General features: G+C 43.0%; 1 long non-coding RNA gene across 1 annotated transcript; it reads left to right on the top strand.

Moving 5' to 3' along the window:
• Window positions 1-342: 342 nt before the first annotated feature.
• LOC125939425 (uncharacterized) lies at window positions 343-13,911 on the top strand. Its single transcript, XR_007463051.1, has 2 exons — window positions 343-988; window positions 1,076-13,911. It is a non-coding gene; the product is annotated as an uncharacterized LOC125939425 (long non-coding RNA).
• Window positions 13,912-14,324: the final 413 nt, after the last annotated feature.

The raw sequence follows: 14,324 nt of genomic DNA on the forward strand, positions 1-14,324 counted from the left end.
TTTAATGTTTGTTTATTTTTGAAAGAGAGAGATGGAGCATAAGCACGAGCACGAGCACGGGAGGGGCAGAGAGAGAGGGAGACACAGAATCAGAAGCAGGCTCCAGGCTCTCAGCTGTCAGCATAGAGCCCGATGCGGGGCTCGAACCCATGAACCGTAAGATCATGACCTGAGCTGTAGTTGGACAGTTAACAGACTGAGCCACCCAGGCGCCCCTAATTCAGCTTTTAAAAGACTAGCCCAGACATAGTTATAATTCCCCCAAAGGACAACAACTCGATTTCCTTCTAAATAGAAGTTAAATCACATTGGATCAAAGTTGAATTTAACCTCACAGTTAAAACAAAGCTGCTTGGTTTTGTAAGATGAGAAACCCAGTCCTCAGGTGAGACTACAGATTCTCTTCGCCTTCAGCGGCATTTCTGTGTCATCTGTGATGTGGGGGCCCGTGACGTCCCCACCACGGCCGTGGGACTCGTTTCCAGGTCTCCCCTCGGGTCATCTGTGAGAAGCCGCTCAGAGCACGTAGCCTGTCAGTGTCCAGCCATCCTTTCCTGCCCTGGGGCTCTTGGGCACCGGCTTTTCTCAGTGCTCCCTTCCAGTGCTCTGCACCTCGGGTCACCCCAGTGCCTCCGGCGTTTGCCCCCTCGGCCTGGGACACAGCCCAGCTCTCAGCACCTCGCCTCGCCTCCTCCCACACCAGACCAAACCCACTGCTCTCCGCAGCCTCCTGACGCTGGCGTGGCCCAGGGGACGGGTCCCAGTGTGTCAACCTCATAGCAATGACTCAAATCTCACACTTCTGTGGGTCCAGGTGCTTCCCCCTGCATCCTCCCGCTGCCGACTCCCAGCTACCCTGTCAGCTAGAAAGATCTGTATTACGCCCTTTCGCTCGCGTGGGGACGAAGGCTCAGAGAGAAGGGAACACAAGGGGACACCGCTCTCTCCTCCGGAAGGGACCCGCGCCAGGCACCAAGCCAGCTGCTGCGTGAGTCACTCTTTCACTGACGCTCAGTCCGGCCCCGTTTCTGCCTGTTCCGGAAATTCACCTTACCGTGTCTCCCCACGTCTCAAGGTCTGGGCCCAGATGAAATGCACGCAGCTGCGGGTGTCCCCCAGAGGCCGACTCCGGAACCCCACTGTCTGACCGCAGAGGAAGGGACGTGCGGTATCCCCTGCGAACCGCGTCTCCAGAGCTGTGCCAGAGGCTCGGGAATCTGAGAGATGCAAGGAAAACACTAACAGAATGTTCACATCGTGATGGAACGTCTACCCTGAGTCCCCGTTTCTTTTCTATGCCAGACAAGGGTGGTCGGGACCACTGAGACCGCAACCGGACCACCCGGGACCCCTGCGCCCCCTCCAGAACTGGGAGAAGTCAGGCCGGCTCCGTTCACCCTCCGCGACCAGGGCTGCCTCCTCCAGGGTGCCAGTCCTGCTTGGCTATCTGTTGACCCCTGAAAGTCGCCTCTCCCTACTTGTTCAGTCGGTTCCCATCCTGCTGGTGGCTTCTGACACTGTGTTTCCCCACATCTGTGCAGAGGCTGAGCGGAAGGGAGGAATAGGGCGGGTGAGGGCAACTCCCGTGGCCCCAGGATGCGGTGGCCCACCCCGGGGGCCCCTTTCCTCCCCAGCACAGAGTCGCAGACTCCCCTGGGGCTCGCCAGAGGATGCCTCCCTCCAGACCCACCGGGGCCTCCCAACTCCAGCCGCTCGTGGGTCACCGTGTGTAAGAGGCCGTCCCCAAACCGGTGACCCCCTCCCTGGGTTGCGCACACCTCCGGTTCTGTGCCCCGCAGGGCTCGTGCAGCGCCAGCACCCGGTAAGCCACCCCTCCCATCAAGGTCGCCCCCCACACTTTCCCTTCTGACCTTGGGGAGGCTTCGGGCTTCCCCGAGGAGCTCCAACCCTTCCCCTGGCGGCAGCCGGCCGCTACCCCGGTGACACTGTGCGCTTTAGCCTCTGCGGGCTCACCCGCCAAGCGGGCGGGCGGCATCCCCCCCCTCGCTGGGGTCCCGATCGCTCGGGACGACGGTGCGTATGAAAATGTTTCGTCAGCTTGCACAACCATACAACGCGCATTAGGGCGTACCTTTACAGTTTTATTCTTTATGGTAAACACAGTTTATTATAAAAATACATATAACTTATCAAGAAGCTCTTAAAGGGCTTCCTCTTGTTTAATATACCTCCCGACGTCCCCCCATTTGCTGTCTTTAAAATTGTCATAGTCTTGCATTGAAGACCACTGTGACCTCCGCTATACCGCGAAGGTCACCGGTTCAAAGACATCGCAGGGGAATTCATGTTCTAAAGTCATACCACCGGTTTCTTTTGCCAGTATACATTCATTTTGTCCCCTTTTTAAAAAATTTTTTTCACGTTTATTCCTTTTTTTGATAGACACATTTTTTTGATAGTGAGTGGGGGAGGGGCAGAGAGAGAGAGAGGGAGACACAGAATCTGAAACAGGCTCGGGGCTCCGAGGTGTCAGCACAGAGCCCGACGTGGGGCTCGAACTCACCAACCGAGAGATCATGACCTGAACCGAAGTCGGACCCTCCACCGACGGAGCCACCCAGGCACCCGTTTTTTGTTCACTTGTAAAAATGTACAGAAAACAGAAAGAAAATAGACGGTAACTCAAAACAGGCTAACGAGGACTGACTTGTAGAAATTCTCAGGCTCTTTACTTTTGAGGAAGAACAAGGACTTATGACGGTTCGTGTCCCCACTGTTTACGTGCTGACCTCCCAAAGTGTTTTTAGAAGACTGATCTGTTCCTTCCGCCCTTCGGTCTCTCATGTTTCCTCTGTTAGACAAAGATGCTCTTCAGCCTATGTAATGTTGAGCATAAATCTGAATTCGCGAGGCCTCACGTAATAAAACTCGGCTCTCCTTTATGCGTGTGGCAAAATGCACACTAATATAAACACCTAATAAAACCCACACTATCAGCCAAACACAACAAATGGAGGCAATTTCCCTCTTCTGCACACGAAAGCCCTGATTAATCCCGCACCCTCCTGGGTAGCATCTAGAGGCTTTTCGCCTTTCGTTTTACCTGTAAATAGCATTCATGTATACAACTGTCTTTCTGAACACCATGCTTTCAAAAATGACTCGTCTGTGATTCAAAATCCAACAATCTCTGGAGCTTTTAATCTCACGCAATTTTTTTTTTCAGTTTTCTTTTGTTCACGAATGTACTTACAATTTGCTTTGAGGTACCAAGTGTTAAATAAAGCATAAACAAAACATCCCTTAGGGTCATAAAGAAGCTTACGACACATTCCTTTCTTCCACTCAAGCCCTTGTATTATATTAGTTTCCAGAGTCTTCCCCTCTAGAAACAGTCAGCTTCCAACTCTCCCTGAACAGTAACTCACTAGAGGGACTCAGTGAGGAGAATGATTGCTCCCCAAAGTCCACAGTGTTTCCAAAGCCACGTTGGAACATTCATATTCATCACATCACAGGAAATAGTTTTTTTTTTTAAAGCCTTGAGCACATTATCTTTAGTTAATTTGTATGGTCTTCTCCATTCCAGCATCCCATTTTTATTTTGATCAATTATATTCTCAAAAGAGTTTGTTTTTTTTTTTAAGGTGCTATCCTCAGAAATTCAGTTTAAATTAAAACAAAAACTGTTTACGTTTCCTTTGTTTTAAGGCACAACCATTGCTGGGGGGTTGGGGGAGGGGTGGAGGGACAGAAGGAACTTCCTCACCTGTTCCTGTCATTTAAAAAAATTGTAAATCCAGTATAGTGAACATACAGGGCTACATTAGTTTCCGGTGTGCACTATAGTGATTCGACAAGCCCGTACATTGTTCGGTGCTCATCATGATCAGTGTACTTAATCCCCATCACCTATTTCCCCCATCCCCCACCCACCTCCCTTCTGGTAGCCATCAGTGTGTTCTCTATAGTTAAGAGCCTGTTTTTTTTGTTTTGTTTTGTTTTGTTTTTTGGTGTGTCTCTCTTTGTTTTTTTTTTTCCTTTGTTCATTTGTTTTCTTTCCTAAACTCCACATACGAATGGGATCACATGGTATTTGTCTTTCTCTGACTTGTCTCACTTAGCATTATGCTCTGTAGATCCCTTCATGTTGTTGCAAATGGCAAGATTTCATTCTTTGTTTTATGGCTAATATCTCTTGTATATATCACTTCTTGATCCATTCGTCTATTGATGGATGGACACTTGGGCTGCTTCCCTAATTTGGCTATTATAAATAATGCTGCAAGAAACACAGGGGTGCATATATCCTTTTGAGCTATTGTTTTCCTATTCTTTGGGTAAATACTGAGTAGCGCCATTACTGGATAATACGGTAATTCTATTTTTATTTGTGGTGGAACCTCCATACTGTTTACCACAGTGACTGCACTAGTTTGCATTCCCACCAACAGTGCGTGAGGGCTCCTTTTTCTCCACATCCTTGCCAACACTTGCTCTTTCTTGTGTGTGTGTGTGTGTGTGTTTTTTTTATTTTAGCCCTTGTGACAGGTGTGAGGTGGTATCTCATTGTGGTTTTGATTTGCATTTCCCTGATGATGAGCGATGTTGAGCATCTTTCCATGTGTCTGTTGGCCATCCCTGTGTCTTCTTTGGAGAATGTTTGTTCATGCCTTCTGCCCACTTTTTAACTGGATTATTTGCTTTTCTGGTGTCGAGCTGTATAAGTTCTTTTTATATTTTGGGTACTAACCCTTTATCAGATATGTCCCTTGCAAATATCTTCTCTCACTCAATGGGTTGTCTTTGTTGTTGTTGTTGTTGATTGTTTTCTTTGCTGTGCAGAAGCTTTTTTATTTTGACACTTTTGTCTTCTCCGGTCTCAGGACACATATCTAGTAAAATGCTGCTACATTCGATGTCAGAGAAGTTACATTGACATAAGTGGGGTGTTACAGTCTCCTACTGTTATTGTATCAGTATCAATTATTTCCTTTATGTTTGTTATTAGTTGCTTTATGTATTTGGGGCTTTCGTGTGGGGTGCATTAATATTTACAATCGTTATTTCTTCTTGATGGATTGTCCCCTTTATTAATATATAGTGCCCTTCTTGGTTTCTTGTTACGGTCATTGTTTTAGAGCCCATTTTGTCCCATCTAAGTATTCCTACCCAGCTTTCTTTCACTTCCGATTGCATGATGAAATCTTTTCCATCCCTTTGCTTTCATATCTGCAAGTGTCTTTAGGTCTGAAATAAGTCTCTTGTAGGCAGCATATATATGGGTCTTGTGCTTTTTTTTTTTATCCATTAAGTCACCCTATATCTTTGATTGGAGTGTTCAGTCCATTTTCAAAGTAATTATTGATAGGTATATACTTATTACCATTTTGTTCCTTGTTTTGGGATTGTTTTTTTAGTTCCGTGTTTCTTGCTTCTCTCGTGGGTGATGGGTTTCTTCAGTGATATACCTGGATTCCCTTTTGTCTTTATTTTTTGCATATCTGTTACTGGCTTTTAATTTTTGGTTACCATTAGGTTTGTATTTAACATCTGACGCATCTATCAGTCTGCATTAAGTTGATGGTTGCTTAAGTTTGAACCCATTCTTTACTCCTCTCCCCCACGTTTTAGGGATATGGTGTCATAATTTACATCCTTTTATGTTCTGTATTATTTGAATGATTTTTAAAGACATACTTAATTTTACTGCCTTTGTGTTTCCTACTGTTTTTACTCCCATTTATGGCCTTTCCTTTCCACTCAAAGAGTCCCCTTTAACATTTCTTTTAAGGCTGGCTTAGTGGCGATGAATTCCTTTAACTTCTGTTCATCTGAGAAACTCTTTATCTCTCCTGTTCTGAATGATAACCTTGCTGGATAGAGTTTTCTTGGATGCAGATTTTTTTCCTTTCAGCCCCTTAAATATATTACACCATGTCCTCTGGTCTGCAAAGTTATTGGTGAAAAATCAGCAGATGGCTTTGTGGGCTTTTCCTTGTAGGTAATGGTTTCCTTTTCTCTTGTTACTTTTTAAATTCTCTCTTTGTCACTACTTTTTGCCATTTTAATTTCTATGTGTCTTGATGTGGACCTTCTTGGGCTGATTTTGTTTGGGGCTCCCTGTGCCTCCTGGATCTGGGTTTCTGTTTCCTTCCCCCAGATTAGTGTGTTTTTGTCTTCAGTTATTGAGTTTTTTTATCCCTGATTGGTTCTTTTTCATGTTTTCTATCTCTTTATCGATGGTCTCACTGAGGTCCTCCACTCTTTTCTCAAGTACATTGAGTATTTTTATGACTGCTGCTTTCCATTCTCTATTGGGCATATTTCTCCATTTTGTTTAGCTCTCTTGCTGTGATTTTGCCCTGTTCTTTCATATGGAACATATTCCTCTGTCTCCTCATTTTGACTAGCTCTCTGTGTCTGTTCCTACGTGTTAGGAAAGTCAGCTATGTCTCCTGCTCTTGAAGGCAGTGGCCTTGTGAAGAATAGGTCCTGTGCGCCTATGGTACACAGTCCCCTGTTCTCCAGAACCTGGCGCTTCAGCGGTGTCTCCTGTGTGTGTTGGGTGCACCCAACTGTTGTGACTGAGCCACATTTTCCCTCAGTCCAGTTGTCTGCGATAGCTCTCTTTGCCTTCTGTGAACAAGGTTTGGTCCCTGTGTTATTAGCAGGTCGGTCTGAGGCTGCCTTGGCCTTGAGCTAAATCAGAGCAGACAGTTGGCAGAGATGTAGTAACCCTGAACTGCAGGCTCCTTTCCCTTTGTTTTCCCCTGAGAATCTTTCACTGGTGGGCAGGGTCAGCAGGCAGAACAGATGTCTGCCTCAGCCCCCTACTGGGACCACAGTCAAACTGATGTACGTGCTTATCTTCCCCTCTTCATGGGGCTAGAGTCACGTTGGAGTGGTGCTGGCCCCCTATTGGGGATGCTTGCACACTATAGGCTTGTGGTATTGCTTTGGATGGGCTCCAGCCAAGGACATATTAGAGAGGGAAGGTCTTCAGGAGAAGTGGGGGAGGGGACATGGTTCTAGCAAAGTTTTGCATGTCTAATCTGTGAAGGGACCTGGAACCACCTTAGAGGCTGCAGTGGGTGGATTCACAGAAGCAAGGAAAGGCATGCTATTGGAAAGCCAGACAGAGAATGTTCCTGCTGTGCTGGTTCCCTAAGGGGCCCTTGTTTCTCAGGGAGCAGGGGAAAAAAAATGGTACCCACTGTCTTTTTTGTTCTTGGAGAGGTCTCCCAAAGATCCATGTCCTTTAGGGGTGTCTGGGTGGTTCAGTCAGTTTGGTGCCCGACATCGGTCAGGTCATGATCTCGCAGTTTGTGGGTTTGAGTCCCGCATCAGACTCTGTGCTGACAGCTCAGAGCCTGGAGCCTGCTTCGGATTCTGTGTCTCCCTCTCTCTCTGCCTCTCCCCCACTCATGCTCGCTCTCTCTCTGTCTCTCTCTCTGTGTCTCTCTCTCAATAATAAATAAACAATAAGAAAATATTATTTAAAAAAAAAAGATCCCTGCCCCTTTAGCACATATTCTGAGATTAGTAAATAAATCTCCCAAATAACCCAAGCATTTTTCAAATCGCTGCCTCTATGCTGTATCTCAGTGGTTTGTTTGTCAAGCTGTCCTTTTAATGGCAGGGACTCAGTTTCCTTTTGCATTCCTGCCTCTCCCAGAGCCCAGCTTGCTGATTTTTGAAGTTCCAGGTATTAAGCCCTACTGATGGTAAGAACACCCCAAATTTGGCCTCTCTGTTTTTCACAGCCAAAAGTTATGGGAACTCCTTTTCCCTGTGCAGGTTCCCTGTGCCTGGAGTGCCTGGTGTGAGGGTCTATTTCTCTCCCCTCTCGATGGTCACAGTATCCCTCCCTCTCGTGGACAGTACGTTTAGCTCTCAACCAATCTCCACCTTTCCTACCCTCTTCAATGTGGTCTCTTCTCTACATTTAGCTATCGAGAGTCTGTTCTGCCAGTCTTTGGGTTGCTTCTCAATTATTTACACTAATGTGGGTATCATCCAGTTGTATCCATGGGACAAGATAAACTTAGGATCTTCCTACTCTACCATTCCTCAGAAGTTTGTTCCTGTCGTTTTTAAATGCCATGCTGCTTTTACATTTCTAACCCTTAACAAGTCTCGTTGTCATGATACCCAGCGTTTCCCCAGCTCTGGCCTCCCAGAGCACTGTTGTTCAGTAGATACTCCCTATATAAATCCAAGGTATTATTTCCAAGTAGCAGAAAATTCAAAAAAAATACCAGGCACTTACTTGAATTTCTTTGTCTAGAAGGACCCTAGAGTAATAAGTAGAAGTTTTTAAATAACCTTTTTCCATCTCTGCCTACACCTTAAATCAGATTATTTGAGCTCCCACCAGCCACGTGAACACCGGGACCTGCAGGTGGGAATGGGCATGAGGCAGAGAGGGCTTCCCCTTAGAGTTAGATGAATAGGCAGACATCTCTACTCATCACCTCTGTCCTCCCTACACCCACCCTCCTCCCCGTCTTCTCTGTCTTTCCCATTTTATCATGCCTAACTACTCACCTAACTGGGAGATTTAACCCAGAGTCACCAACCTGGCCTCCAAGAATGTTGTGAGGCAGAAATAATAGCAACTTCATTTTTCAAATAAGTAGCTAGAAACATAGAAAACCACTTTTCGTGCCATCAAAGGATATTGTGGTAGGAAGGATATCCATGGATTATAATGAGCATAGAGAAGAACTGAAGACAAGACGTTGGCAAGATCTAGAAACATCAGCTGTTTCTCATCCCAATGCCCTTTTAACTCTACGGGGTCCTCCCGCAGGGGAGGTGGCTCTAGAGAATGCTCTGGGGGGTACAGGCAAGCGCCCTCCTTCCTCTCTGCTCAGTCGTCAGTGAGGTTACTCCAGGACACAGGCCTGGAGACCTTCAGCCATTCTTTCTCCAACTGCTCTGAAAAGTGAGTCTGCTGGGTAGTGACATCCATATTTTTAAAATTAATTTATGTTCTACTTGGATTTTCTCTTTTTCCTGTCCCCAACTGTTTTTGACAATTAGTAAATAAATCTCTGAAACTTAGAAATCTCATTTTGGCAGGTTGAAGGTATAATATTAGTTATATGTGTTATATTAAAAAGAAACATATTGCCTTTCAGTTGTAGGTGATTGAACACACCATGGTGTATCTATGGTTTGTAGATGATTAAACAAACCATGGCATATATATGGCAATAAAAAAGAATGGAATGGATACATGCATTTGGATTATGCTCAGATGCATTATTCTAAGTGAAAGAAGCCAGCCTCAAAGGGCTACATACTGTGTGATTCAATTTACATGGAGTTCTGGGAAAGACAAAACTGTAAGGATAGAAGACAAATCATTGGCCACCAAGGGTTGGATAGAGAGGTTGACTACCAAGAGGTCTGAGGGGATCTTTTTTTTGGATGGAAGTCTTCTATATCTTGATTGTCATGGGGGTCACACTATTGTCTGCATTTGTCAGAATTCATAGAACAGTACGCTGTAAGGGGTAATTGTACCCTGTGTAAATTATACCCCCCCCAAGAGAAATGTATCTAATTTCATCAAATTATGGGTCCATTTCTACACAGGTCCCCTTGCCACAAACCTTCATTATAAACCAATTCTTTGATTCAAGGAATTAAGGAATAAAGGACTTTCATATAATAGAATAGATTTCAATATGGTCCCTTACCAACTCGTATTACAAACAAAATCCTCAGCCATAGTCTTCCCACATTTGCTACCACTTTCCTCCCGTAATTGCCCCCACATGATCCCTCTTACCAGGCAGGACTGGACTCCCCCTGCCTCAAACACTCAGAGCTCACTCCTCCCTCTGTGCCTTTTCCCTGTTGTTGCCCTGTCCAGAAGGGCTTTCCTTTTCGCTCTCTTCTTCCTCTACCTGAGCTCATTTCCAGCATCAGTAAATACCCAGGAAGTGTGTGTCCTATGTGCAAAGGAGACCATAAACTAGATAGGAATCTTTTCCCCAAAGAGCTGATAAGCTAAGTCATATAGATCCAGGAAATAGAATTTATGCCAACATATTAGAAGTGTTTTGACAGAATTATTTGTGAATTGTATATTCTTTCAGCTCATCGGGGTTATCTATTTTTTTTATGTTGAATACTTATTACACTGGTAATAAGGGAAAGCAGAAATTAAGGACTTAATAAGTGGTTTGGACCAGAGATTGTCAGCCTTTTGAAAGTGACAACTAGACATTAGGATGTCAAAAATCAGAAATTGTCACTATCAAAAAAGAAATTGGTGGGAGGAGATGGCCTGTGGAATCCATTACAAACGGCAGACACATCTATGTTAATCTGCATTGGTGCTCCTCATTCACAGTACGAATCAAGCTGAAATATCAGATTGGCTCATTGGAGAGCACAGGGAAATTGACTCTCGGAGAAGTGTAATTAATTGCAATGAGCAGATCCTAGGAGGGAAAATATAACAGACCTCACCACGCCTGTCCTGTGTTTCGTGTAAACTACAGCTCAGTTCTGTTTTCATTCTTTAACCAAGTCACAACCATCTTTTGGTTAAGGGGAAAAAAATGTTTTCCTTCTTGCACAATTTGCACTAGCACAAAAGGAGACATTTACATTGGTTTATCATTCAGAGCATAACAAATCCATTTGACTCACAACAAATTTCAATACGAGCTGCTTTTTAATAAGATCTAATGTGATACATATCATTGGAGGTTACTTATAAAATGAAGTACAAAGGATACATAAAAATATTCTATTATACCATCACCTAGGTACAACTATTGTTAACATTTTGAAGTATGTCTTCCTAGTCTTTAGTTTATATACATATTTATATATAATAACTGGGATCATATTATGTATAAGATTTTGGTAGTCTTTCAGTTATTATTATATCATAAAAAATGTACCCCTGATAGTAAAAATTTTTCAAAAATTGGATTTTTAATATGGTATATGTAGTATTTCATCACACAAATGTAACAAAGCCTATTGACATCTCTTTCTAATCGTTCACTAGAATTAATACCTTTGTATAATTTTTGTCCACATCTCTGATTATTTTCATAGAAAAGATTTATTTAAGTGTGATACAAGGGTATAAACATTTTTGAGCCTCCTGGCGCATGTTGTTAAATTGCCCTCCTTGAAAGTAATAAATTTACACTAACAGTGTAAGAGTTTGCCTGTTTTCTCGACAACTGTACCACCTGTTAGAGTATTTGTGTTAGAAATCTGCACAGTGGTCAAAGGTGGGATAATTTGAGCACCGAAAGAAAAATGCCCACTCATGGTTGAAATACATCAAGTATATAACAGTCTGAATTCACAATGAAACACAGAAAATATCATTGTCACCTTATGATCTTCAAAATATACTTTAAAGAAATCACACATCTGTCCTTTCTTCCCTGCGCAAACTGTATTTCAGACTAACTAAAAAGATGATGTGGGAATCGTAGCTATAAATGTGAAAGGAAAAGAAAAATTGATAAAATCATCATTCTTTTTTTTTAATTTTTTTAATTTACATCCACATTAGTTAGCATATAGTGCAACGATGATTTCAGGAGTAGATTCCTTAATGCCCCTTACCCGTTTAGCCCATCCCCCCCCCACTCCCTCCAGTAACCCTCTGTTTGTTCTCCATATTTAAGAGTCTCTCATGTTTTGTCCCCTTCCCTGTTTTTATGTTATTTTTGCTTCCCTTCCCTTATGTTCATCTGGTCTGTGTCTTAAAGACCTTATATGAGTGAAGTCATAGGTTTGTCTTTCTCTGACTAATTTCACTTAGCATAATACTCTTCAGTTCCATCCACATAGTTGCAAATGGCAAGATTTCATTCTTTTTGATTGCCGAGCAATACTCCATTGTGTGTGTGTGTGTGTGTGTGTGTGTGTGTGTGTGTGTGTGTGTGTATACCACATCCTCTTTATCCATTCAGCCATCAATGGACATTTGGGCTCTTTCCATACTTTGGCTATTGATAGTGCTGCCATAAACATTGGGGTGCATGTGTCCCTTCGAAACAGCATACCTGTATCCCTTGCATAAATACCTAGTAGTGCAATTGCTGGGTCATAGGGTAGTTCTATTTTTAGTTTTTTGAGGAACCTCCATACTGCTTTTCAGAGTGGCTGCACCAGCTTGCATTCCCACCAACAATGCAAAAGAGATCCTCTTTCTCCGCATCCTCGCCAATATCTGTTGTTGCCTGAGTTGTTAATGTTTGCCATTCTGACAGGTGTCAGGTGGTATCTCATTGTGTTTTTAATTTGTATTTCCCTCATGATGAGTGATGTTGAGCATTTTTTCATGTGTCGGTTGGCCATCTGGATGTCTTCTTTGGAGAAGTGTCTATTCCTGTCTTTTGCCCATTTCTTCACTGGATTATTTGTTTTTCGGGTGTTGAGTTTGATAAGTTCTTTATAGATTTTGGATACTAACCCTTTATCTGATACGTTGTTTGCAAGTATCTTCTCCCATTCCGTCGATTGCCTTTTAGTTTTGCTGATTGTTTCCTTTGCTGTGAAGAAGCTGATGAGATCATCATTCTGTAGTCCTCATGAAATCATGGGTAGAGACAATGATCATTAGTAGATGTCCAAACTCTCAATGAGAAATTGTTGGGGACCTTTATAATGGAGGGATCCAAATGACATCACATGAGCTCATCCATCAGTCTTAACATCACTACGAATGGTACAAGTGACATGTGTACCTTGGGATTTGACAGAGAGGAAGCAGACAGCATCACTTGTGAGCAGTCCTACTGAAAACATTGAACTGGAATCTAATCAAGATTTTATCTAATCTAGATCTTCCTATTAGTTTATAGGAAATATAAGAAATAGAAAAACAAGTTAATCAACCACCTGAAGAAGTAATCAGCCCAAATCAGAATGTGGAAAGTTCTATAGGATAAATTTTCAACAAATAAATAGTATTTGTCGACGGAAATACTGGGGGAGAGCAGTGTGATCAACTGATGTTGAAAAGTTCTGTGTGGATGAATCTGTGCTTTTAAAAAATGAAGAAATAACAGAGTAAGAAAGTCTTATTTGTTACATCATGGAAAGCCAATATCATACGACGAATATCCTATACAAACTCTCTTTTTTGGTGGTAGATTATTCTGGGTATTACTGGGTTTTCTTTGGCCAGAATTTTAAATGTTTTCCCTATGTTTCTGATTTTCTGAGAATATATATCAGTTTGCAAATTTTATATAAAGCATTAATAAGAAGACTTCTGAGTTAGTCAAGATGACATCACTGTATTTGAAATTGCAAAAGGTCAATTCAAGCAGTTTGGGTAGTAACCACCAGGTGGCGCCACTTTCTAGTTTTTGGTTTTTTTCTGACCCCAACATCAAACATCTCTTCTGACTTCAACAGAAAGAAATAAGGATATAACACATTATTCACTCATGTACCTTTTCTATAAAACCATAGCTCCCAACTGAGTAATTTTGTACAATGATCAAACTTTAACATTTATTGACAAACCTAAATCCACTCACGGGCCCTTGTCACTAAACACAACTGTTTCTAAGGACTGTCCAACCAAACTTTTTTCTCAAGAACATGTAGTTCTTTTCTCACCTTTGGGATTTCCCCAGGATCTATATACATCTGAAAACATTGCTTCATACTATACAATAATGAAATTATGTTTCTTTCTTCCGTATGGTGAGCTTCTTGGAGACAAATATGATTTTATTCCTCTATGTAACCTATGGTTGGCAACATTTGGTTCACAGTAGCTCAGCATGCGTACACAGAGAGACCGCAGAATCAGGAAGGGTATGAAGTGCCTCCCCGACTCTACGTGTTGTAAATCTGAGTTCCTCCTGCCATGACTATCTTTCTTGCCAAGATGAGACATTTTTCCATTTCTCCACATAATAGAGCCTCAGGACAAATCAATTACGGGTGTCCTCTATACAATAGTCTGCAGAGGAAAAGCAGGCAGTAAACATCACCACATTCTTCTGTCTGCACGTTGGTTTTTTTTCAGCACCAATAAGTCTTTATATATTCATTTCATTTTTTCAGAGAAAAAAGGAGAGGGGGGAGAGAGTTGGCATGTATTCCGAAGTGACAAAAGGGGAAAGGAAGTGGCCAGTAGGGCAAAATTAACCATTTAAGAAACATCCTCCAGTAATGGGGCCTCCACACCCCACATTCAGAAATTAGGGGGAGAGAAAGGGATCCGGGAATAAACAGATATGCTCTCCTGTCCATCCCTCCCCGTAAATCCAAGATTTCAGAAAAAGCTTGGGTTTCTAAGAGTAAACATGGTTTCACATTCATTTGCCCTTCCTTGAACGATTTTGTGGCTA

The sequence above is a fragment of the Panthera uncia genome (assembly GCF_023721935.1).
Source record: "Panthera uncia isolate 11264 chromosome B2 unlocalized genomic scaffold, Puncia_PCG_1.0 HiC_scaffold_25, whole genome shotgun sequence".
In the NCBI taxonomy this organism is placed as follows: Eukaryota; Metazoa; Chordata; class Mammalia; order Carnivora; family Felidae; genus Panthera; species Panthera uncia.